At 40.2% G+C, this 25820-nt stretch overlaps 1 long non-coding RNA gene across 1 annotated transcript in view; it reads left to right on the forward strand.

The window, feature by feature from the left end:
- The window catches only part of LOC140701779 (uncharacterized), a 412945-nt gene that overhangs the window by 168353 nt on the left and 218772 nt on the right, over positions 1-25820 (forward strand). The window contains exon 2 of the long non-coding RNA XR_012080771.2: positions 15937-21768. This is a non-coding gene — a long non-coding RNA (uncharacterized LOC140701779). The remainder of the gene's footprint in view (positions 1-15936; positions 21769-25820) is intronic.

Consider the following 25820-nt stretch of genomic DNA (forward strand, 5'->3'; position numbering starts at 1 on the left):
GTTGTGTCAGATTCATGTTGGTTGCTTTGATGACGCTGTCCAACCATCTCATCCTCTGTTGTCCCCTTCTCTTCTTGCCTTCACACTTTCCCAACATCAAGGTCTTTTCCAGGGAGTCCTCTCTTCTCATGAGATGGCCAAAGTATTGGAGCCTCAGCTTCAGGATCTGTCCTTCCAGTGAGCACTCAGGGTTGATTTCCTTTAGAATTGATAGGTTTCTTCTCCTTGCAGTCCAGGGGACTCTCAAGAGCCTCCTCCAGCACCACAATTCAAAGGCATCAATTCTTCGGCGGTCAGCTTTCTTTATGGTCCAACTCTCACTTCCATACATCACTACATAGTTTTGACTATTCAAACTTTTGTTGGCAAGGTGATATCTCTGCTTTTTAAGATGCTGTCAAGGTTTGTCATCGCTTTCCTCCCAAGAAGCAGGCGTCTTTTAATTTCGTGGCTGCTGTCTCCATCTGCAGTGATTATGGAGCCCAAAAAAGTGAAATCTGACACTGCCTCCATATCTTCCACTTCTATTTCCCAGGAGGTGATGGGACCAGTGCCCATGATCTTAGTTTTTTTGATGTTGAGTTTCAGACTGTTTTTTGCACTCTCCTCTTTCACCATCGTTACAAAGTTCTTTAATTCCTCCTCACTTTCTGCCATCAGAGTGGTATCATCTGCATATCGGAGATTGTTGATATTTCTTCCTGCAATCTTAATTCCGGTTTGGGATTCCTCCAGTCCAGCCTTCCGCATGATGTATTCTGCATATAAATTAAATAAGCCGGGGGACAATATACAGCCTTGTCGTACTCCTTTCCCAATTTTGAACCAATCAGTTGTTCCATATCCAGTTCTAACTTGCTTCCTGTCCCACATATAGGTTTCTCAGGAGATGGATAAGGTGGTCAGGCACGCCCATTTCCTTAAGGACTTGCCATAGTTTGCTGTGGTCCACACAGTCAAAGGCTTTTGCATAATCAATGAAGCAGAAGTAGATGTTTTTCTGGAACTCTCTGGCTTTCTCCATAATCCAGCACATGTTAGCAATTTGGTCTCGAGTTCCTCTGCCCCTTCGAAATCCAGCTTGTACTTCTGGGAGTTCTCAGTCCACATACTGCTGAAGCCTACCTTGTAGGATTTTGAGCATAATCTTGCTAGCGTGTGAAATGAGTGCAATTGTACGGTAGTTGGAGCATTCTTTGGCACTGCCCTTCTCTGGGATTGGGATGTAGACTGATCTTTTCCAGTCCTCTGGCCACTGTTGGGTTTTCCAAACTTGCTGGCATATTGAATGTAGCACCTTAACAGCGTCATCTTTTAAGATTTTAAATAGTTCAACTGGAATGCCATCACCTCCACTGGCCTTGTTGTTAGCCAGGCTTTCTAAGGCCCACTTGACTTCACTCTCCAGGATGTCTGGCTCTAGGTCAGCAACTACATTGCCTGAGTTGTCCGGGATATCCAAATCTTTCTGATATTATTCCTCTGTGTATTCTTGCCACCTCTTCTTGATGTCTTCTGCTTCTGTGAGGTCCCTTCCATTTTTGTCCTTTATCATGTCCATCTTTGCACAAAAGGTCCCTCTGATATCTCCAGTTTTCCTGAACAGATCTCTGGTTTTTTCTTTTCTGTTATTTTCCTCTATTTCTTTGCATTGTTCATTTAAGAAGGCCCTCTTGTCTCTCCTTGCTATTCTTTGGAAGTCTGCATTCGTTTTCTGTAACTTTCCCTATCTCCCCTGCATTTTGTTTCCCTTCTCCTCTCTGCTATTTGTAAGGCCTCGTTGGACAGCCACTTTGCTTTCTTGCATTTCCTTTTCTTTGGGATGGTTTTTGTTGCTGCCTCCTGGACAATGTTACGAGCCTCTATCAAAAGTTCTTCAGGCACTCTGTCCACCAAATCTGGTTCCTTAAATCTGTTCTTCACTTCCACTGTGTATTCATAAAGGACTTGGTTCAGATTATACCTGAGTAGCCCAGTGGTTTTTCCTACTCTCTTCAGTTTAAGCTTGAATTTTGCTATGAGAAGCTGATAATCAGAACCACAATCAGCTCTAGGTCTTGTTTTTGCTGACTGTATAGAGCTTCTCCATCTTTGGCTGCAGAGAATATAATCAATCTGATTTCAATGTTGCCCATCTGGTGATTTCCATGTGTAGAGTCACCTCTTGTGTCGTTGGAAAAGAGTGTTTGTGATGACCAGCTTGTTCTCCTGACAAAACTCTATTAGCCTTTGCCCTGCTTCGTTTTGAACTCCAAGGCCAAACTTCCCTGTTGTTCCTTTTATCTCTTGACTCCCTACTTTGGCATTCCAGTCCCCTAGAATGAGAAGAATATCTTTCTTTGGTGTCAGTTCTAGAAGGTGTTGTAAATCTTCATAAAATTGTTCAATTTCAGTCTGCTCAGCAATGGAGGTTGGTGCATAAACTTGGATTATTGTGATGTTGAAAGGTCTGCCTTGGATTCGTATTGACATCATTCTATTATTTTTGAGATTGTATCCCGTTACAGCTTTTCCAACTCTTTTGTTGACTATGAGGGCTACTCCATTCTTTCTATGGGATTCTTGCCCACAATAGTAGATATGATAATCATCTGAGCTGAATTCACCCATTCCTGTCCATTTTAGTTCACTGATGCCCAGGATGCCAATGTTCCAGCGTCATATCTTTTAGCCTTTTGTTTCTGATCATGGGGGCGTTCTTGGCAAAGATACTGGAGTGGCATTGCCAGTTCCTACTCCAGGTGGATTGCGTTTAGTCGGAACTCTCCACTATGACCTGTCCATCTTGGGTGTCCCTGCACGGCATAGCCCATAGCTTCTCTGAGTTGCTCAAGCCCCTTCGCCACAACAAGGCACCAATCCATGAACAGCAATAGATATAATTAAATAACTGGCAAATGCCATAGTAACTTCTATTGAGTCAGTGGGTATACTCTATTTACAATTAACAGTAGGATACTGGCAATTGCATTTTTACAGAGCTATACAAGTTGATTTGTTGTTTTTGTTGACCAAGCTTTTGTTGACCAAGCTATGTGGTTTGCAGCTGTGATCAGAGGTGGGGTTATAAACTCTGGTTTTGACTTGGGTAGTTTATGTATGTCATTCACACTACATGGGAATTGTTTTCCCCCCTTGTCACCAGCTCCCTTACAGTAAATGATCCAATGAAGACAGTACTAATAAAGTGGTCACATTTTGTGCAGCTGCCATAGCTTGCTGCAATTCTCTGATAACAGAATTCCACACCCACACCCAGTTTTGACTATTCGTGGCACAAATCTTGCTATCTATGTGTATGCAGTGTTTAGCATAATGTATGTTGCCTGTTCTGTTCTGTACTGTACATGTTGTTTGGTGCTGGTCTTTGACTGTAGTCAATTCAATTCAATATATCTTTGACATCTGCAGTTCTGCAGTTATAGGATGATGATTATGATAGATTTAACCTGGGCTGCTATACAAGGGGACTTATTATCCGGGGGGGGGGTGTTGCTGGTTTTTCTTCCTTTTAACTGATATGCTTTAAACTACAATTTTAGCTGTCTTATGTTTTAACTAATTTTAATCATATTTGTTTTAATTATTGTTTAGATACATTTGATGCCAGTTTCTGGAAAAAAAATTGTCAAAATTAAAGAGGAAGTTAATCCCCCCCCCAAAAAAATGGGAGAGAGAACTAAGAGGGAAAAGACTAATAGATTTATTTCAGTGTGAGCTTTTGTGGATCAGAATCCATTTCCCAAGACAAATGGAATGCCCATATTATCCTCATGGTGGTGGTGAGGTCATGACCAGGTACAGACAGTATGCAAAGTGACCATGCATTATTAACATGGAAATAGACTATTAAGGTGTTCATCACTTAAAATTGCAGGCTAGAGGGATATGTATAAATATTACAGCTTAGTATCACTCTATATGTCTGAGGAAGCTGATTTTGGTTCATAATTGCTCACATTCAAACAAATCTGCTAGTCTTTAGAGTGCCACAACATTTTAACCCTCCCTCCCACCTTCCCTGTTTATCTTGCCCCTTTAATTTTGTCAACATACTGAAACAGGCACACATGGCTACCTCTTTGGAAACTTCTTGAGGAAAGCAAGGAATAACTCTAATAAAACAAATGAAGGAATAAATAAATGGCCACGTGATCAGCCCCTACCTATGAGGTACAATCAGTCAATTGTGACTCATGCTGCTGCATGCATGTTAGTCTGTGCTACCCTAAGACACATTGCTGCCTGAAGGAAAGTGTAGTTGGTCCCTCACTTCTATTAAAGCACCATTTTCTGCCTGTTTATCCCCCACTTCCTCTTATTACATGGCAAGTCAAGTCCCAGTGCTGTTCCCAGAAAAACATCCTTCAGGTGGCTAGAGCAGGGGTCAAAGAACCTGTGTCATATAGTCATTTAATCATAAATATAGTTAATGACATGAGAGTGTTAAGTGCATGGGTTTCTGTCTATCTCCATTTGATATTGCCCCTTGTTCAAAGAAAACCGACTGGGAATAGTCCCTGGTCTAAGCAGAGGAGCGGATGGCTTATTCTACCATTTGAGGTGAGCATCTTTCTGTTCCAGTCACCAAACGCCTCTGAAATAACATTGTAAGACATTTCCTTCCTCCTTCTGCTGTGCATTGCTCATAGAATTAAAATATCTTTCATAAGACTTAAGTTTCATCAGAGAATATTTTGGAATTGGTTTAAGAAGACAGGTTTCTAGCTACTTCAAAAAAAGAAAGTCACATATGCCTTTTTGGCAGTTTGGGAGCAGGCTCTGTATCCAATACTGGGATCTGTCCAAAAAGTAAAGAGTCACCTTTTCTTTCACACAGAACTGTGTAAAGGGAGGGGGGGGGAACTGCACTAAATCCATTGTGTTGTGCCCAGAGACTTACCACATATAGATCGCAAGAAAACTTCATGTCCAATACAGTTAACTATTTCCTTTAAACTCAAATACAATATATGTAAAACCTATTATATGACAAATACATGAAACCATTAGCTACCTGTATTTCATTGATGTGTGCAGCTCAAAAGAATGCTTATTTTTAGAATATGAATGAGCAGGTGATTGGAAATGGAAGTTATAATTAATTTTTTATCTAGCTGTGATCAAATATTTATTTAATAAAAATGTGGTCATCGGCAATTAAATATTTTCCTTTAGTCTCTCTCTATATTTGGAATCTGCTGATACTTACTGGAAGCTGTTTTGGATTGGAAAAGTCAGCACTATTGTATTGTGATCAATAATTAAATTTAGTGCTGACACGCATCTAGTTTATGCAGCAATCTCTGACAATCCCATCTTGCAAAATTAATCCTTTCCAATTTATTTAATAGAAGGCTTGAACAATAATATCATTTCAATGAGTACCAGTGCAGGATTATTTTTGGTCAATATTACTTTATTATAAATTGGGTGCATATACTCATTAGTAAATTAGCTGTCAAATCTGAAAACAGCTTTTTTTCCTTTTAAAGGTAATTATTAGTACCGAAGACAAGAAGGCACTTAACCTTGCTGTGCAGTTGTCCTTACCACAGTATTTTTTTTATTTGAAGATATATCTAGCCCATCAAAACACCAGAGGAAAAATAATTGGTGATATTACACATATAGAGGATTAACTATTGCAAAGCCATGCCCACCTAGATGACTGTAAGGAATCTCGTTAATAATCAGGCTTTCTGTCATGATACTTTTAATGTATTCATTGCTTCTTTCTTGAGCAATAATTTAATGTTTAAATTTGAAAATCCATCTTCACAACCTTCAGAAGAAAAGTAGTTCATTCATGTTCAACATATATATATGCATCAGGAATTGCATGCTTACTCAAAGAAGATGCTCTTAGTCTGGCATCAAAATGGTACATGCAAGGATGTTGGAATATATATATATATATATAAAACAAACTATTTCCATAAAGACTGGCAGAATATATATATATTCCAACATCCTTGCATGTACCATTTTGATGCCAGACTAAGAGCAGTCTTTATTGAAATAGTTTGTTTCTACTTAGGAAGCATCTTTAAAAATTATTTTCTGAGATTTTTCCCCCCCTGTTAAGGCACTGACAGACTGATCTGTGGGGACAAAAGGGGACGTCAAGGAACACCTGAACCTCCAATAAAGCCCAGGATTGCCCCAGATACTCCAGCCACCGAGGCACTAAGGAGAGCTAACACTAGGAAGGTCATGGTGTAATGGGCAGCTGCTCTGCTAACCTGTGGGGCAAAGAAAAAGACTGTTTACAACATCTTTTTTTTATTCTGGAATATTCTTTTTTCTTAGTTCTCTCACTTAGCTCAATGTATTGAATTTTACTGAAATGTTATTGCACTGTTACAATTAAGTTGTGACTGGAAGGGTAGCCATTGTATGGGCTTTGAGTGAATAGACCACATAGTGAAGGTGCTGCATGGACCCTGCATGGTGCTCTCTCTCTCTCTCTCTCTCTCTCTCTCTCTCTCTCTCTCTCTGTGTGTGTGTATTTAGCTGTGCCACATGGTGGAATAGGTATTGAGAACACAGAACAGGCATCATCATCATCATCATCATCATCATCATCATCATCATCATCATCATCATCATCATCATCATTTTAGAACTGTAGAGCTGGAAGTGACCCTATGGGTCATCACTTCTACAATGTCCACCACAAATTAGTGTTACCAATTCTCTGTGAAATTTCAAAACAATGCAGTTCTATAATGATGATATTTATCAGCCCCCAGGAGAGTCCCCAGGCTGCAGAAAAGGTTGCAATGTTCAAAGGACCTGAGATAGATGAAAGGTTTGTGCTGTGACACTCAGATGCTCAAATTAGTGAAGAATTTCCCTATTCTAGAAAAGGTTTACATGTACCATCTGTTTCTAACTTCAGACTAAGAAGCCAAGTCTGAAACCACTAAGACCCATAACATATGCACTCCACTAGGAGTGGAATTTTTTTTTTCAAAAAAAATTGTTCTACCTGTTAAAAAAGCAACATTTCAAGTGTTTTGTCCCTGCTGGGTGACATAATGAGAGTTTTTAAATATATTTACCCCAAAATTTGGGAACTATTTTTGGCAAAAACTGAGGAAATGACTTTTGTTGGAGATTTCCCCACAACTTTGATTGTTATGCAAAAAAATGAACATAGTGTCCTGTTTAAATTACCTCGCAAATGTGGAAGCTGCTGTGGTGATGAGGGCTATCTGATCATCTGGCAGATTCTGCGACTGGTCATGCAGGTAGGCAGCCAGCCAGATTTCTCTCTATATCACTACGTACTTCAGTTCCCACATGAGGTAAATTGAACAGGATACTGCCTCTGGTATTTTATGCCAAATACAAGTTTTCTTTTTCCCTTAAAAAAACAAAACTCTGGTCTTCTCGCTCTCACAGAAGAGTACAGTACAAAATTTGTGAGGTGTAGCCATTTCATTCTTGTTTGTATGTGTAGAAGAAAATTTGGAAATCTTCATTGTATCCATGCCCAGGAACCAACATTCCCTCTAATTTTCCACCAGCACTAAGTGGAAACCTAGCTCCTTGTGTGCAAAGTTCCAACCATGACCGGAACCAAATGAACGGCAACACGAACTGCACCAATACAGCACTGTGCAGCTGCACAGCTTAGAGGGAACATTGACAGGAGCCTTTCTAAGTTCCACAGGTAGTCTTCGTGGTTTGGCTCAGAGCTTAATAATGTTACTTTCGTGACTACAACTCCCACAGCCCCCAACCACCATGACTGTTGGGAATTGTAGTGCCCAAAAAGAATTTTTTTCCTAGCCCTGGTTTTCTTTTCTTTTTTGTTTTCAACAGATCATCCCTTTTTAATAAATACTATATTTACAGAGATAAAGCCTAGTATCCTGTTGACTAAACAGGAAGTGGAAAGGAGATCACATAAGTATTCCTCTATACTCTGCGGCATGTTCATTCCAGCAGAAGTTGTGAGATAGGTCATGCAACTTGCCACATAATGGGAAGCCTGCCAGACTGTGGTTGTGTGGGATTACATGATTTTCACTCTGCATTTAGGCAACATGATACTAGCCTGGAGTTTGTGCAGGCAACCATCAAGCAGAGATTCACAACTTCGCATAAGGTCCCTGTGACAACCCCAGACCTACTGGAGTATGCCACACTATAACTAGGCTGCCACCAACCATTCCCTATAAGGAGTCACACAGACCAGGAATGGATTTTTAACAAACACAAGAACAAGGTTTATTTAAATAACAAACAGGGTAAATAAAAAGATCAGGTAAATAGGATAATGTAACGTGGCATATTCCAAATCATATACATACAACTGATTAGCTCCCACAGAATACTTTAAAGTAAAGCACAGACCCTGAACCTATCAGTTCTGGCTACCTATAAAGAAACCTGAACCTATCAGGTATGTACTAACTGACACACAGTTGTACTCAGTCTGACACACAGACTCCCACACCAGCTTCTAAACTTCTCCACACCAGCTCCAAATATATATACAGTACAGCACCTCCCCCCTGATGTCCCGCCTTCCACTCCCCATAGGATGGAACTTTCCCTCCAAACCCATGACAGACAGGTACCATCAGTGCTGTATGTGACAGTCCCAGAGAAGTTGTGCACCACCAAACACCTTCAGCCAACTCCTCTCTCTCTCTCTCCCCCCCCCCCCCCGCTTCCATCTTCATTTCCCCACCCATCTTTCATTACTTGCAGAATATACAGTATAATGGAAATGTTTTGTTACACTATCAAGAACCAAGTACTGTACACTGTTAAGTGCTGCATACATTTTCATAGTAGCAGTGATTTACGGCCAAGTGCTGTTCAACACTGCATACAATAACTTTGGGTTTCCTTTAAAGAGAAGCTTAAAGTATGTAAAGGATATAACATAATTTGCCCTAATTGAATAAGAGATGTGCATCTGAGTCTTACCCTTTACATGTTTAAACTGCTGTCTGGTTGGTCGGTGCATCATTGATCACCTTTAGTGGGAGTGCAGTTGCTGGTGACCAGGTGGTCTTGTCCTTTTTCCATCTCTCTCCAGTGGGTAATGAGCACTGCGAGGAATGACAGTCTGCTTCAAAGGGAGAGAGGCAGGAACCTTGTTCCCATTCATAAAGCCATGCTGTCGAGAGTCTGTACTTTGGCAGGCTGATGGTCAGAATGGAGACGAGTGTGTTTCAATTTATTTATTTAGACATGTTTGTTATCCAAAGCAAAGCAAAACTGAATGCAACCTTCCCCAAACTAGTGCTATTCAGACACTTGGACTTCAGCTGCCCTCAGCTCAAGCATTGGCCTTACAGGCTTGGTTGGATGGAAATTGTAGTCCAAAACATCTGGAAGACAACAGGTCAAGAAAGGCTGGCTGTAATATAACGGCAATATCTGGTATGAAAGGTAGCACTGAATATGGTATTTAACACATACAGTATGTTAAATAACAATGTACCGTCCTTGTGTGGGAAACGTGGAAAAGAAAAGGGCACCTGTTTACACATGTGGTGAACTTGTGAAGTAAGAAAAAAGGAATGGTCATTGATTTTCAAGATTGCAGAAATGACAGGCACTGATGTTGTTGAATGTGGTTAATAATAATCAATTAAAGAAAGAGGAGAAGGAACTAATTATTATTACAATTACTGTGGCAAGGCCGATATTTGCAAAGAACTGGAAAAATAATAACAAATTTAGTGTGGAAGAATGGTATAAAGAAATATAGAACATGGCTATTAATGATTAATTAACTTGTGAAATTAAGGTTAGAAAAGGAATATTGAAATGAATGATTTTAAGGATATATGGAATTTATTTTTAATATATGTGTTTCAGTAATATCAAGGGTATACACCTGGAGATGAATCAATGTATTTTGAGAGAGAAATGGGGCACTATAAAATATAATTAAAAATATAAATGTTAACTAGTTCCGAGGGAGGGAGGGGTCCACAGGGTTGATCACTGTAATTTTGTTTAATTTTAAGTTTATTTGTTAGTAGTGTTGATTATAGTTTTTTTATTGTTTGGAAATACACACATACACACACACGTACACACACACACACACACACACCCACAATTATTACTACTACTACTACTACTACTACTACTACTACTACTACTACTACTACATAATAATAATAATAATAATAATAATAATAATAATAATAATAATAATAATAATAATAATAATAATAATAATAATAATAATAATAATAATAATAATAAAGATATCGCTGAACAATGGTCTATAAAAACCTGATGTCATCTTTACTTACTGGTGGGAATGCATAGTAAAGCATTTAGCATGTCACTCAGAAAGTAATATTTACCGTGTTTTTTTAATGGTGTACATCCCAACATATTTATAATTCAAAGTGACAGGAGCCAAAGACATGCTTCAACATGAAAATTAAGCTAGTTAAATCATGCATGATTGAATAAAAAATTGAAAATCCACCTTTGGTTTACAGTTTAATCAGCCCTCCCATTCATCTGCAGAAACATGCTGAAAGATAAATACGTACTTATAAGTGGTGTGTTAGCTTGCTTTCAGCCAGATTATTTAAAACCAAAATAATACTTGAATATTTTATTTGCTTTATGGCTTATCACACACCACACCTCCTTGCCAGGGCTCTCTAGTTGGTTTACATAAAATGGGAGTGGGGAAATACAGAACAAATAATCGGAAATGATCAAAACAATAATTAAAACTATACACACGTGTGTCCACATACACATATAGTCATTTATAGCTACAGGAAACAAATGCAGTTAAAATATTTCAGAAAGCTATTTAAATTTATTAATACTCAAACTCTTGGTAAATTAAGATAAAACATTTAATAGCTCATCCTCCACCAAAAAAAAAAAAAAAAATCAAAATAGAAATCAAAGATGGACTTTAAAAACTACATTGTGAGTGACATCTAGTGACTAGGGATGGAACTGCTAGGGTTGCAGATGTAGGTGGAAATGAGGCTGTTCAGAGCAAGCTTATTGGTTGGGATTAGTGGGATAATGAGCAGCAAGGATCAAATGAAGTTCTGATCATGGTATCCCCAACCATTACTTTCTACCATATAAGTGATGGTTGCCCATTTCTTCCAACAAAGAAGCAGACAGAGTTCCTACTCCAGTTCTCTGAAGATGCCGGCCATAGAGACTGGCGAAACGTTAGGAAGAACAACCTTCAGAACATGGCCAAAGAGCCTGAAAAACCCACAACAACCATCAGATCCCGGGCGTGAAAGCCTTCGAGAATACAAAGAAGGAATTCTTCCTTTGTCACTGAGATCCGTTTACAACTTAAGTGTGAAAATGTAAGCGATAATTAGGAGTAGGCAGAATTTTCACCAGGCACTCAAAAGAAAAGGAGGACGATGCCATACAATGTTCTTTGGGAAGGGAGTGCCATCAATGGGATCCTTATGCCACTGGGCTGGGGGAAGAGGGGCACAGTGCAAGTTTCTGGTGCCAGTCTCCTGGCAAGGCGAGGTACTTGTGGCATAGTCATGGAGGATCCGTGCTGGCTGGAAGCTTCTGGGAGTTGCTGTCCCAAAATGGCAATGTTACAAAAGGGCATTACTTACTTCACCTAATCCACTTAATATAAGGTGGAAGTTCTGGTTGTAGCCACATATGAGGTGATCACGTGGATTCTTCATGTACTGTTTATGTGAAATCTGGCAGGCCCTTGCCAGATGAACATTCCTAGGCATTGCTTCGGACAAGCACTCATGGTTTATGCACGACTAAGCAAGATTACAGGGCTAGACAAACTTTCCCTTATCAACTCCAGTTTTGGGGCAGGTAGGCAGTGAATCTACTCCTGCATTGAGTCTGAACTTTGCTAACTCTTACACCCACCCCCATAGGTCCACTATCCTAGATAGTTTTTTTAAAGTTCAGACTACCCTCCTGAGTGGATCCCCCCCCCCCGGTAAAATTAATCTTCCCTAGATAAGGGCATGCCATTCATGTAATGAAATGGCCATTTTTAAAATAGACCTCTGACCAGAAGAGCATTTGAAAGAGGCTAACGAGGGGCACAGACACTCTGCTGCCAGAGGCAAACTGCTTGGTTTATATATCTGGCTGTAGAGCCAGAGGTTGGGAGTTTGATTCCCCACTGTGCCTCCTTGTCAGGAGCTGAAGTCGATGATCCCTAGGGTCCCTTCCAGATCTGCAGTTCTAAGATGATGATGATGATGATGGATAGGAGTACATGCTGGATAAGTAGAGGCTTCCTCCCATGGAGTGGTACTGTTTCCAAATAAGCATTAAAGAGCTCTTTGTTCCTATCTACAGTGCCGTAGTGGCAAGGGAGGATAGCAGTAATTGCAGCCTGTTTTTGAAAGGATGGTGAGGCTCCCTGCTTTCTTAGAGAACACCGCAAGGTTGCGTACTCTGTTTGGCAACCTGATGTTTGAAATGGATCGGCTTCAAGCAGATGCTCTGTAGGTTGTCAGAGTTCCCCGGCATTTCTCTTTATTACAAAAGGTGTGCTTTCAGGTTTGCAGTTCTCATGCCACGACCGTGGCAATATCAGCAGCATATTGGATCTTTTCCATTACCTTGCGAGCTTATGGCAGTCAATAAAATGAAAATGAATCTGAACTCATTAGCGGTCTGGCCGCTTGTTATTTGCAAGGCTGCCGAACGCACACTTTCGTGAAGTATACAAAGCGCTAGTATTTATTATTTACAAGTTGGTATGGCAGAGTGCATTAAAATATTGTAAAAAGCATTTACAAATAGATTATGGGTGAGAAAATGAAATGCGTCTTAATTGGACTCTGTTATTTTTGCTTGCATGTTCATTTTTTCCCAACAAAACAAGACAAAACCGTGCAATTCCTCCATTTCTAAACAGAAGAAAAATGTGTTTTGATACAAGGAGTGTTGGGGAGTGGGTAGGTGTTCCTTCACTTTTCTCCATGAGGTTAATTTTAAAATATTATTAGTGGTAAGCCTTAATGTAGTCAGAGAATCAAGATTTGAATGCTTGAACATGCTTCTCCAAAGGTGGGCTCTTTCGATTATTACTGTGAAAGCAATTTATTCAAGCCAAACACGCTTCCCACACATTGTTAACAGTGGTCTGCACGCCAACTCATTTAACAGCTTTTTAATTCAGTAGCTATTCAGTTTTAATAGAGCCATTTCTTCATCATTCTACATTTAGTGATAAATGGTGCCAGGACATGTGATAAATTAAACCAAAAGGAACCATGTAGAGTCATGTCAAGGCATTAACGGAAAAGAAAGAGCCACCTGTGACTTCCTCAGTGACAATCATGGGTTGGTACCTAAGAATAAGATCCAAAACAAATATTTAAAAGGTGAAGTTTGCTTTTGGCACGGAAACGTGTAGGCCCATATCCACTGTAGTACTGACATTAGGACTGACCATCACAGAGATTTCAAAGTTACTTTAAAAAAATGATTCATTTCCGTTATGATTCCAAAACTTTGAAAAGTAACTAATTGCTGTTCTAATTGCAGATTTGAAAAAAGTCAACCCTTTCCTTGATTTCTTAAAAATAATCAGAAGACATACTTTTTATTTGGTGTTTTTTTTTAAAGACTCTGAATGCTACCCCTGTGGCGAAGGAGAATAACTCCCTCCTCAATCACCATGGACATTTCCAGTCACCATTTATGGGTGTGAAAACGGGTCAGGAAAAAATAAGCTGACGGGGGAAAAATGATTAGTTTGAAATGCCATGGTGGAAGAGAGTTTTGTGGTGACCCTGGACTGCCTGAAAGATGAGCAAGTAGATCCTAGATCAAGTCAAGCTTGAATAAATTCTGGAGGCAAAACGGTTGAAACTGAGGTTGTCTTACTTTGGACACATCATGAGAAGGCAAGATTCTCTGGAAAAGACAGTAATGTTGGGAAAAGTTGAAGGCATCAGGAAGAGAGGAAGACCAAATATAGGACAGGTTGACTGTCTAAAGGAACCATGGGCTTGAATTTGCACAAACTGAGCAAAGCAGTTGGCATTTTGGAGATCGCTCATTCATTGGGTTGCCATGAGTTGGGGTCAGCTTGATGGCAAAGAACAACAAGTTGCCTCAATGTCCACAACCAAGGGTGAAGCAGGAGCTTGAACCATGTGATATTCCTCATCCATTACTTTGCAAAGATGTGTCCCCTTATCTGCAAAAAGAATGACATGCCTTAATAAGTTATAATCACAAGGCAACTGAGTTATACTATGAATGAATTAAACAAGTCAGAGTATCAGGTAATGAGCCTCTGCATTGGTTTACTCATATTAAGTAGTACTGTATTCATGACAAGGGTTTATTCACACTAGTCAGCGTGTCTAGAATTTATTCTTTTGTGCTAGAAATATGAAAGATGGGAAGCCCCATAAACACTCATGTTAACACAGGACTAAATCTGGGGCCACTGTTTGTAGGTTGGCTGGATAGCTCAATGAATTAGGTATCTGGTAGTTGGGAGTTTGATTCCTCACTGTGCTTTCTTTAGAGAACAGCCAGCCTTTTTAACCTTGGGCACACTGCATAGTCCAAGAATGCCCCAGAAGAAGGGGATGGTAAACTATGTCTTGAGTACTCTACGCTTAGAAAACCTGGAAGGGGTCACCATAAGTTGGAATTGACCTGACGACACACTATCACCACCATGATCATCAGCAACATCATCATCAAAGTCTGATACTAATTGCATTGCATGGCTGGGACTGAAAAAGAACGTAGAGATAGTTCTACATTGGTGTTTCTTGAGCAGTAGGCCTATGCTAAACAAAAGGGCCATTCTGTTTCCAAATTGGGGGGACTTTTAGCAGCAGTTTGAGACACTTCTCTGCTGCCAAAATAAGTCCTCTAACCAAAAGAAGTCCTCTGGATATTACATATACAGCATTCAAACTATCTTATGTTTTATCTCAATCAAAACATAATACCAAAACACATATTAAAATAGCATCAGAAATATGCTTTGCTTTTAGTTTATATTACCTGCTAGAGTAGAAGTTTAAGATTTGAGTGGGCAACCTGGTTCCTCCTACATTCCCTTCAGACCCCTCACCATTATGGTAGCCAAAGGAGGTGGGAGGGCACCAGATTGCATTCCCCTGTTCTGGAGGACCAGAAAAAAATGGGAAAGAATAACATTTGGGGTCTGACTTGGATGCAAAGCACAGGAATTCCTCCCTGCTGATCCTAAGGGTCATTGCCAAGGCTTGAGTGAAGCAAAGCATAGTGTGTCACTAGCAAGATCATCCGGATAGATGGATCTTTCAGTTTCACTTAAAGTGCAGCTATATGGTCAAATACCACAGGATTTGCTCCGCTTATAAAAAGAGTGAATTTAAAGTGTTTTTTTTCAACTGACTGGATAACGCAAAGGCTGATTCGAATTGATCCAGCACCCTTTTTGCTCCTAAAGTAGTTTTTTTCCCCTTCTATTTTTTTTCAAGCCAGAACATGCAGTTAATTGTGATGCATTTTTGTAAAGATGGGGGTGGATGGTCTGTGGGTGACATTTTCATGATAAAGACAATTGGGGTGTGATGTTCAGGCCTGGGGGAGAGGGATATGCAAAAGCAAATCACCATGATTTTATTGTGGTGGATCGAGTATTAGTCTTGAATCCTGTCAAACACAGAAGCTTATTGCTATTAATTTCTTGACAGGTCTGAAAGTGGACTTAAAAAGTTTTTCATGCCAATAGTTTAAAACCAAATGTGGTGAGCTAATTCCCGCATACATTTGTTGAAAGTAAGGAAAAAGAGTAACAGATGGGTAGGAGAAGATGGTCATTCCTGTTATGGAATCTTCCTGATGTTTGAATCATGATGTATTTTGCAAAATTACTGTTCAGACTTTTGATGTTCTGTACCTTTAGGCTATTAAGTACCTTTCCATGTTATTTTTCTATAGGAAAGTTTTTGAGAAATGTTGTAATCTGAAGCAAGCCATGAAAGGATCAGCAGAGGTGGAACCAGAGAAAGGAAGGAAGAAGGGTGGGCTATGGGTTAGAATGCAACTCGCATTGCATACAGAATGAAGGGTAAACTCCAAAATCAATTTGCAGCTCCTGTTTAAGCACTGATTGCAATTTCAGACATAATACAAGCTGTGAATCATCTTAAGGCAAAGTGTAGGCCAGCGTAGTCACTCCTTTTGTTGGTTTAATTTCCCATTCTTTCCATTTAATGAAACCATGTATGGATTTTGGCCTTCAGTGCCCATTCGATTAACATTTGTTTAGTTGATATTAGTAGTATAGTTGAAGATTCAATGCCTACCACTGTTTGTTGCTGGTTACCTTCTAGTTATGTATGTGATTACATTGAAGGTATAGAGGTGTGCTCCAAGAGGCACATTGGTGGAAGGAGCCTTCTCCTCAACCAAGCTCTTGCAAAAAAGAGAGGAAGAGCATCATTCTGTCTCCAGAATTTTTGTTTCAAACAGAGAAAAATGCAATGAGCTGCCTTTTTGGTGCAAGGGGCCAGCCAGTGTGGGCCAGAGAAGCCAGGAAGGGAACCAAACCAAAAACAGCTCTTCTCCTGTACTGAAGCTTAGAAACAAAATGTACAAAGCAAACAGGATGACACCCCCTCACCCCACATCACTAATGGCCACGGTGAGCAGCACCTGCTACAACAGCTCATCTAAAGCAATTTAGGTGTACAGGGAGCTGCTAGGAAGGGACCATCAGCTCTCTTTTTACTAGTGTAAAACTTGTGGTATTGACAGTGATTGCAACTGTACCCTATTTTCTATTGTCTAAAAAAAGGTGCTTCCCTTCAACAATTAATCATAGTTCAGTGAGACAGCAATGCCACTCAAACTCCTTTTCAGAGGAGGAGCATGGCTGAGCCCTTCAGTCACTGATACTTTTTGTGCTAAAGAGAGATTCTCACCCTCCACTCCAGCCACTCACAGAACACCCTACTCTCCCCTTTCATCGGTTTGATAGGAGGCAGTGATTGGTCCTTCTTGTTGGAGCTTTGTTTGCAACCTCTCAAGGCTTCTGTAGTTTGAGTGGTTGGAAGAGACTTTCCTGGGCTGGAGTGATTGTCTATCTACCCAGCACTAACGACCATCCCTTCTCACAGCATTCCTTCAAAAAGAGCACTGTCTCTCTGCTGAGTGTTCTATCCCTCTCTTTTGTCGATTGGTGGCAGTTCTTTGTTGCTGTTGATCTGTTTGATGGGTTGCTAGTATGTGTGCAAACAAAGAAAGCAGTATACGCATTTCAAACAACTGTAAGTGAAGAAATGTCCTTACAGTAATTTCTTTCTCCTACAAAAGTCTCAGTTACAGAGACTTTAAGTGCCAGTTAATGAGGAAGGAGTGGATTCTGTGGAACTTGTAGCTACTTTATTCTGTGGATCTCTGCGCTTCTATTGTCTAGCAAAGAGGATAATTTTACCAGAAATTTAAAACTCTGCAACATATTTACAGTTGCTGTCTTCCCTCTCTTTCCCAGTTCTTTCCAGACACTTTGTTTTGGTTTGTGTCCATACAGCTCCTAAGACACTTTCCATCAGCAACACTTGTTGCCATGGAATCACAACCTTTTCCAGGCTCTGTTAGTGTCATTGCTCTGTTAAGAAAGACTGGATGCTGTTGTATCATTACCAAGTCAGGAGTTTATCTATCTCAGTGTTATGTCCATGCAGTGACTGGCCACCATTTTAGGGATTTACATAGGTGTGCTGGCTAACCCTATATGGAGCTGCCAAGGATTGAACTCAGGGCTGTTCTGATTCCAAGCATGCCCTCTGCTTCTGATAATTCAGGAACATGTCACTTCATCTTTCTCTAGTGGCATTGGTCTATCTATATTAGAATATTGGTTTTATTTGTTATTTACTGTCAGGTTGAAACCAATTTTTACTAATCCTAATGTGGTGCCACATTACCTTGAGAGGTAATTTCATTTCACTTACCTTGAAAGCCCTATTAGAGTTGCTATAAGTCTGTTCCAACTTGACAGCACGGAACACACACACACACACACACACACAATGTGATATCATTGACAGAGTGATGGAATCCGAAGACCTTGCCATGGAAACTCACTGAGGGATAACGCTGGTAAAAAGTATTCTTTAAATATCTCACTTATACTGAAAGCTCTATTTGGGTCACTATAAGTCCGTACTGTACTGACTTGATAGTATATAACACATGGCAATAATGCTTTCAAGATAAGTGAGGTAGTTAAGGAGTGGTTTTACCAGTCGTAGAGCCCCAATGAGTTTCCATGACTGAGCAGGGACTCAAACCAAGGTCTCATGAATTCTAATAGGCCACACTATCCACTACACCACAATGGGCATGTGGAAAACTGGCAGCAGAAACTGTAGTATTAGATTGTAACTTAATCTCTGGTACCTCAAGCAAAGATCAGGAAAGACCTTGCGGTTAAAACCCCAGAGAGTGGCAGCCATTTGGAGTCAATAGGACTGGTCTTGATGGATTAAAAAAAGTTGGGTAGGGATGAGGCAGATTGCAACAGTTTCCTATTTGGAGTCTGTCTTTTTTTTTTTTCTTTCAAGGAGAAAGGTGGGCAATGAATATTTTAAATAAATAATATTGTATTGAAAAGAATTTTTTTGTCTTGGCTGGAAAACCTGGGTTCCAGCGTGTGCGTGTGCATGCGTGTAAGTGTGTACGTGTGTACGTATGTATGTGCTGCCTTCCTCCCCATATGGGACTCAAGATGGCTCACAACAGTTAAAACTGAATTTAAAATACCATTAAACAATTAAAAAGACAATAACAAGTTTGAAATACTGTACAAAACTATATTTGAAAACAATTAAACAGGAATCAAGTTTAAAATGAATTTGAAAAACTTTTTTAAAAACCCTTCAACAATAACTATATTTCAAAAAGAGTGTTCCCTAGGATCTCTCCCTCCCCCCCACCCCGTTGCTTAAAAGCCTGCCTGAAAACGAAGGCCTTTTCCCTGACGAACGAAGGACAAGAGCGAGGGGGGCCAACCTGACTTCTCGGGGCAGCACATTCCAAAGCCCGGGGGCCAATATTTTTGTCCTGTTACCGTTCAGAACCGCATCGTAATGTGAAGGCCCCACCAAACGACCCAGTTTTCCACAAATTACATTGTAGATAATGAAAACATTTGACCCTTGTGCCTGACACTGTTAGTTTCCACCGCTCCCCCCCCCCGTCCCCGTTTAAACCTTGTCGCAGCAGCCTACTCATTGTGGAGTTGTGCGAGAAAGCCCTGGCTAACTTTCTAACTGTCCAGTTCACCTGAAGTTCATGCCCCTTTGTTCTGTCTCCTTAACACAAGCGCACATAGCCTCCAGCACTTCTCCACTCCATTCCCCTCAGGGCTGTGTACACCTTAATAGAGTTGCCTGTTAATCACCATCTCCTTCCAACAAAACACAAAATTGTCCCTTATGATCCTACTTGTACCTCTGAACTGCAGCTAACACTTCAGGCTCTTCCCCCCCACACACACACACATACACACTTCCTATGAACATTGCCAGAACATCACTAAGGGGCTTAGGGTTTTGTGTGTGCGCCTTGGAGTCGATAATCAGTTTGCTATTGTTTCTGTCTAATCAGCCACTGCTGTTATTGTTACTGTCTCAGAACTTCCTCTTTTTCTGCCTTGGCAGACCCCCCCCTTTGGTATCTCCAAAATTGTATCTCATTATCTTACAAACAGGTGGTCTTCCCCCTTGATCTTTGTCCTGTTGTGGTTTGAACTGAAGGGAATGCATTTTAATTTGGTGTTATGTCACAGTGTGCCACCCTGCCACCCAACGATCTGCATAAAATGACTTTTATCCGGCCAGCATGCATTCCTAATCCCACCAAGTCGCTATCCTGAAACGTCTTTCCTCCTGCTTATGTCCCAGCATGGAAGAAATGATAATATTGGCAGAAACCGTGTTTTGGAAGCTCAGGGCGGCTTGCCTTTCTTTCAGTGAAGTTTGGATTTCACCCTCAGGCCTTTGGTTTGTCCGAAACTAGATTGACTTCTGGCACTTTTCACCTTTCTATTGACTTCCTCAATTCCATTCTCACATCAGCAAAAAAAAAGTAAGAAAAGAAGTGGCAGCATCCCCTATTCCGCTCATTCCTTCAATCAGATCATTAGAACAAAGGGAGACAAAGAAACCAGGCAAAACCCTAATGCTTACAGCATCATTCTACTTGTCTTTGCTTTCTGTTTCGCACCCCACGGGTGACCTCTGTCTACGTATCCAAGCCGGTTCTCTAGCCACCTTAGTGACATTCTTGCTGACCTTTCTAGGTTAGACCAGAATGTTTGTAGCTCTGATGGTCTTGGGGAGATCGGGAAAAAGTTTTCCTCCCTCGCAGCCCTGTATCACAAATATGACAAAGTTGCAAAGAATCTCCTCCCCCACCCCTTACAAATTCTCCTATGGAAACGTTTTATACTTTCAGCAAAAGAAAGAACTGCATGAACTTTTTCCTCGATACAGCATCCCTCTAGCATCAGTTAAGAAAGATATAACCTTCCTTGCCTTTGGTTCTCTGCCTATCTACTCATTCATTCAAAGCAGGAACGTCCTAATTTGTATGTTCCCATTCCCATATGGTGGAAATGAATGAAACTTACATAGATGTTGACTCACCAAATCTCCAAGGATTCAGTAGGCCTACTCTAGTTATGACTTACTACTGGATTTCAGCCATGGCTTCCTATTTCTTGCTTGCTTTTGACATGGCTGATCAATTGCTTGCTTTCTTAGAACTGCAGAGCTGGAAGGGGCCCAATGGATCATGGCGTCCAGCCCCTGTCAAGGAGTCTCAGTGGGGGGGGGATCAAACTCCCAGCCTCTGGCTCCACAGCTGGATTCCTAAACCACTGAGCTATCCAACAGTTTTGACACACTGATCAGTTTGTGTTGATTTTGTCTTGATCTTCTAGGGCAGTGTGCTGTCCTCTGTTTCTTATTTCTTTATTACAGTGGTGCCTCGCTTTACGATTGCCCTGCATTATGACAAATCTGCTTTATGACAATCTTTTTGCTATCACAATTGCGATCGCAAAATGATGGTCTAAATGGGGAATTTCGCTTTGCAATGATCGATTCCCTGCTTCAGGAACTGATTCTTTGCAAAATGATGACTTTTCAACAGCTGATCGGCGGTTTCAAAATGGCCACCGGGTAAATAAAATGGCTCCTCGCTGTGTTTAGGGACAGATTCCTCACTATACAGGCAGTGAAAATGGCCACCGTATGGAGGATCTTCGCTGGACGGTGAGTTTTAAGCACATTGGAACACATTGAAAGGTTTACAATATGTTTCAATTGGCTTTTAATTTTCGCTTTACGATGTTTTCGCTTAATGGCGATTTTCCTGGAATGGATTATCGCCGTTAAGCGAGGCACCACTGTACTTCATTACTTCTGAGATTATTGTTCTTCTCTTGTCTTCCATCCTTTCCTCACACAGAGGTCAGTCTCCTTTTTTGATACTCACTGGAGTATACCCAAGTTCAGTTACTAAATTTGCAATTTTATATCAAAAGTCACAAATTGTAATTTAATTATAGTGACCAAATTATGCCTGTTGTCCATTCTTTCGCCTTCAGGCTGGCTATTGTCTGCGGTGACAGGCAGCAGACCTCCTCTGAAGAGAGCTGTGTTGTGTAAGGCCAATGTCTATCCCACTGTCTATTACCAGATCCTTGTATCTGACAATGGAAGAGAGAAGCAGTAACCAGAAAGTGTGATACTCTTTGCAGTAAGCTATGTGGTTCACCTATAGTGCTTTAAACCTATATCACTAGCAGTCATCTCCTCCTCCGAGTCAGAATAACCTTGGACAGTTTTTGAACACACATCAGGAGATGCAAGTTTACTTTTAATACACAGCTTTTTTGTTTTGTTTTTTGTTAAAGAACAAGATTCTGTAGAGGAAAACCATGATCTGCAGATGAAAATCCAGGCTGCTGACTGTAGCAGACAGAGCTCATGAGAACATGGGAGGGGGGGCGCGAGTGGGGTCCCCTTGCAATTGTAGATAATGAGAGAGAGCTCTCTTTGTAAGGGGACTGCTGCCTTGCTGGAACCCAGCTTTCTCTTTCTTTCTTTCTTTCTTTCTTTCTTTCTTTCTTTCTTTCTTTCTTTCTTTCTTTCTTTCTTTCTTTCTTTCTTTCTTTCTTTCTTTCTTTCTTTCTTTCTTTCTTTCTTTCTTTCTTTCTTTCTTTCCCCCCTTAAAATTACAGTATTCCAGCCAAGGACAGAATATATTTCCAAATTTACAGAATAATTATTCATGCTTTAAAAGGGGGTGGGGGAAGGATTTTTTTTAATGGTGAAACTATAATTTATAACTCCTTTGTTCAGTCTCAGAGGTTTCAAGTCTATTACAAGGCAACCGTAGACATATGTGCTGAGAAGAAAATACTATTAAGTTCAATGGGAGCTACTCCTGCACAACACGAGTCGTCCTGGGCCAAACATGTTTTTACTAGTTTGGTGTTCAAATTTTCATTGCAGTTTCATTCCATTCTACACATTCCTTCCTTCCTTCCTTCCTTCCTTCCTTCCTTCCTTCCTTCCTTCCTTCCTTCCTTCCTTCCTTCCTTCCTTCCTTCCTTCCTTCCTTCCTTCCTTCCTTCCTCATGAGCGATTTTGTCTGTCCATGTCCAAAATACCACTAATTGTGTTACCATTAAATGGAGTGTTTTCAATTGGTCATCTCGAGGCTGCTGTTATCCACATTTAAATCTGCCAGAAATTAATTCAACCTAAACACTATCCAGTACTATTCTCTTGTGATCACCTGCAAAAGCACTGAAATCTCACATTTTCTATCTCAAATATATTTTCCTAGCTGCTTTTCATTCATGTTAGCAATGCTGCTGGATGAAGAAACAGATGATTGAGTCCTATAACCAAAAAGAGGAAGTGTGGGGGGATTTGTTGAGCAAGTTCTCAAAACTAAATAAATAAATATTTCAAGACAGATTTTCTAAATGGTTTCCTAAATGACTGTTGAATGGAAAAACCCATCCCTTAAAGTGAGATGCAATGTATATATATTATTTCAACATTTTATTCCACATCAATTTTTCATAAGTAGGGTCTGGAGCATTAAAAGTTGGACAGAGAAACTCCAGTCAAATGACTGCATTGAGATTTCTTTCTTTCTTTCTTTCTTTCTTTCTTTCTTTCTTTCTTTCTTTCTTTCTTTCTTTCTTTCTTTCTTTCTTTCTTTCTTTCTTTCTTTTTTGGTGGAAAGGGCTTTCCTCTAAAATAAGACATTGATATTCAAACTATTCTTTGTTCATTTGACTAATGAGCCTTTTGTTAGCTTCATGTGCAAAAGACAGCGGCTCTTCAACTGCTTATTAAAAAGGTCTGGCTGGCTGACTGACTTATGCATTAATGATTGAAAGTCTTCTTTAAAGAGACATGGCTGTGAAGAAGTGACTAGACTTCACATCCTTATTCTGGTGTTAAAGCATCTTCTTTAAAAAATGTATTCAGTGGTGTGTAGATGGCTATGGCCCTTTGAGGGGAAAAAAAAAAGAAATCTAAGATCTGCAATGCTGGATTTTTCTCCCAGCTGTCACAATTTTTTCTAAAGATTTTTTTCCCCCTAAAGGAGAACCCAGCAGAGGCTGGGGAAGAAACATATCACTGGGCACAGGATACTCAAATGTACACTTGGTGCTGATGCTAACCTTTGAAAAGGGTCAAACATACAGAAGTTTCTTTATATAAACAGACAAGGGTGCAAAATCTTTTCACACAGTTTTATCGGCTGTTATTAATTCGGCACAAAATGCTTTGAGATTGTTTCTCATATATATTCTCTGTACACAAGCAAGGGATTTCATAACTGTAATGATCTATTGCATCGGTGTGTTCCGTCAGATAACACTTAAATTGGTTCTTGTAATTAGTCTTTTTGATGCTGAACCAAGCTTTGCTTAAGAATGTACGATAAAAAGGATAACACGCATAAAATTGTTAAATCATGTGCATGCATCTAAATGGTACAACAGTGATTTGTTATAAAGATCATTATCAACTTCTCAACTACGGTTTTTGGAAAACTCTCTACATATTGTGCTCTGCTCAGATAAGCATTGGATAATTCAGAAGTATTAGCTAAGCTGCAATAGTATAGGTGATATCGAGGCAAAAGGAATAATGCTCACTGATATTTAACTTATCACCCAGTAAATACAGCTATAGTCTACATATTCTCAGCATATTGCTCCTTTAGATCCTCCCTCTTTGCCAGCTCATGTGTCCAGATATATTGCAGTCACAAAGGATCAATCATCAGCTTTTATCAGTTGCTCCATCCCATCCAGATACTTCCCCTGAAGACTGTGGTAGTGTAAGAAACCAGGTTGTAAAAGGGCATCATGCTCATACTTTCTCCCTTCCTCAGAGTTCTAATATCATGCTTGCTAGACATCAGAGGTTACCCTGTTGTCTCTTTAGTGCAATCCTGTTGAGTGAAGTAGGATTAGCCAAGGATGTCTTACTCATCAAGGATAACTCACTGAGATCCATAGGAACATTGGAAGCTGAATCAGCCCATTCATCCAGCTAGCCCAGCACAGTGGTATCTCGACTTACAAACGTCTCCACTTACAAACATTTCAAGTTACGAATGGCTCCGTTTGCAAAATGTTGCTTCGACTTGCGAATAGAGTTTTGATTTACGAACAAAAATCCCTTTCCTGCCCTTTTTTTGACCTAAGATCATCTTAGGTCAAAAGAAGAAATTTTTTAAAAAAAATTCCCTCTAGTGGTAGAGTACGGATTAACCGGCTTTGCATTAGTTCCTATGGGAACTAATGCAAATCCTATGGGAACTAATGCCTTTACTTGCAAATAGCGCCTTGACATAAGAACAAAAAACAGCCAGAATGGATTAAATGGTTTTCAATGCATTCCTATGGGAAATTTTGCCTCAGCTTACAAACTTTTCGACATATGAACGTCGTTCCAATACGGATTAAGTCTGTAAGTCTAAGTGCCACTGTACTATAAAGTCTGACTGACTGCATATCTTCAGAATTGAGGCAAGATTATGTACCTGAAGAGACATAGTATTTTCTGGTGGTCTTCCATCCAAGGACTAACAAAGTCCGATCCTGATTAGCTGCTGAAGCCAAGGAGATGCTGGTTTCATTTAGGTCCTTGCTGTGGAGAAGGTGAGAGCAGGGATGTCTGGCATTGTATCTAGCACTGGCACTATCTCTGGACATCACCACTAGGAAAGCTCCCTCATAAGTAGCAGGGAGACTTCCATATTCATGGGGCCAATGATGGGACAAGCTCCTGATTCAGAGGTAGGATTTCCGATTTGGAGAACTTTATCAGTATGGTTCCTGACAGAGGTGAGCCCAGCCTTGCTTCCTTGTCTGTGTATGTAGCTTGTGAGTATGGAATATTTAATTTTTCTAAACCCCTCTGGTTTATGAGTGTGGGATATGTGCTTGCGTACCCACAATTCTAAACAGCAGGAAATGGCCCAATATTGCTGCACAATATCATGTCCCCATTGCCAGCAGAAAAAAGGATGCCGAGCTTCACATAGCAAAGGGCAGCCTCAATGTAGACAACACCTAATGGCAAATGTCATGATGGTCTACAGGATACCCTCTTCTGCTCACTACCATCCACAAAGGGACACAGTGCAAGGGAAGCTGACTACTTTTCAACGAAATACAAAGCAATTATCAGGGCTCTTTTTCAAAAGTATGAATGGTAGCTACTGATGGTGGCACAGGCACACCCTGGATTGAAGCAAACAGCCCAGATCTG

Source organism: Pogona vitticeps, chromosome 1, assembly GCF_051106095.1.
Source record: "Pogona vitticeps strain Pit_001003342236 chromosome 1, PviZW2.1, whole genome shotgun sequence".
Taxonomy (NCBI): Eukaryota; Metazoa; Chordata; class Lepidosauria; order Squamata; family Agamidae; genus Pogona; species Pogona vitticeps.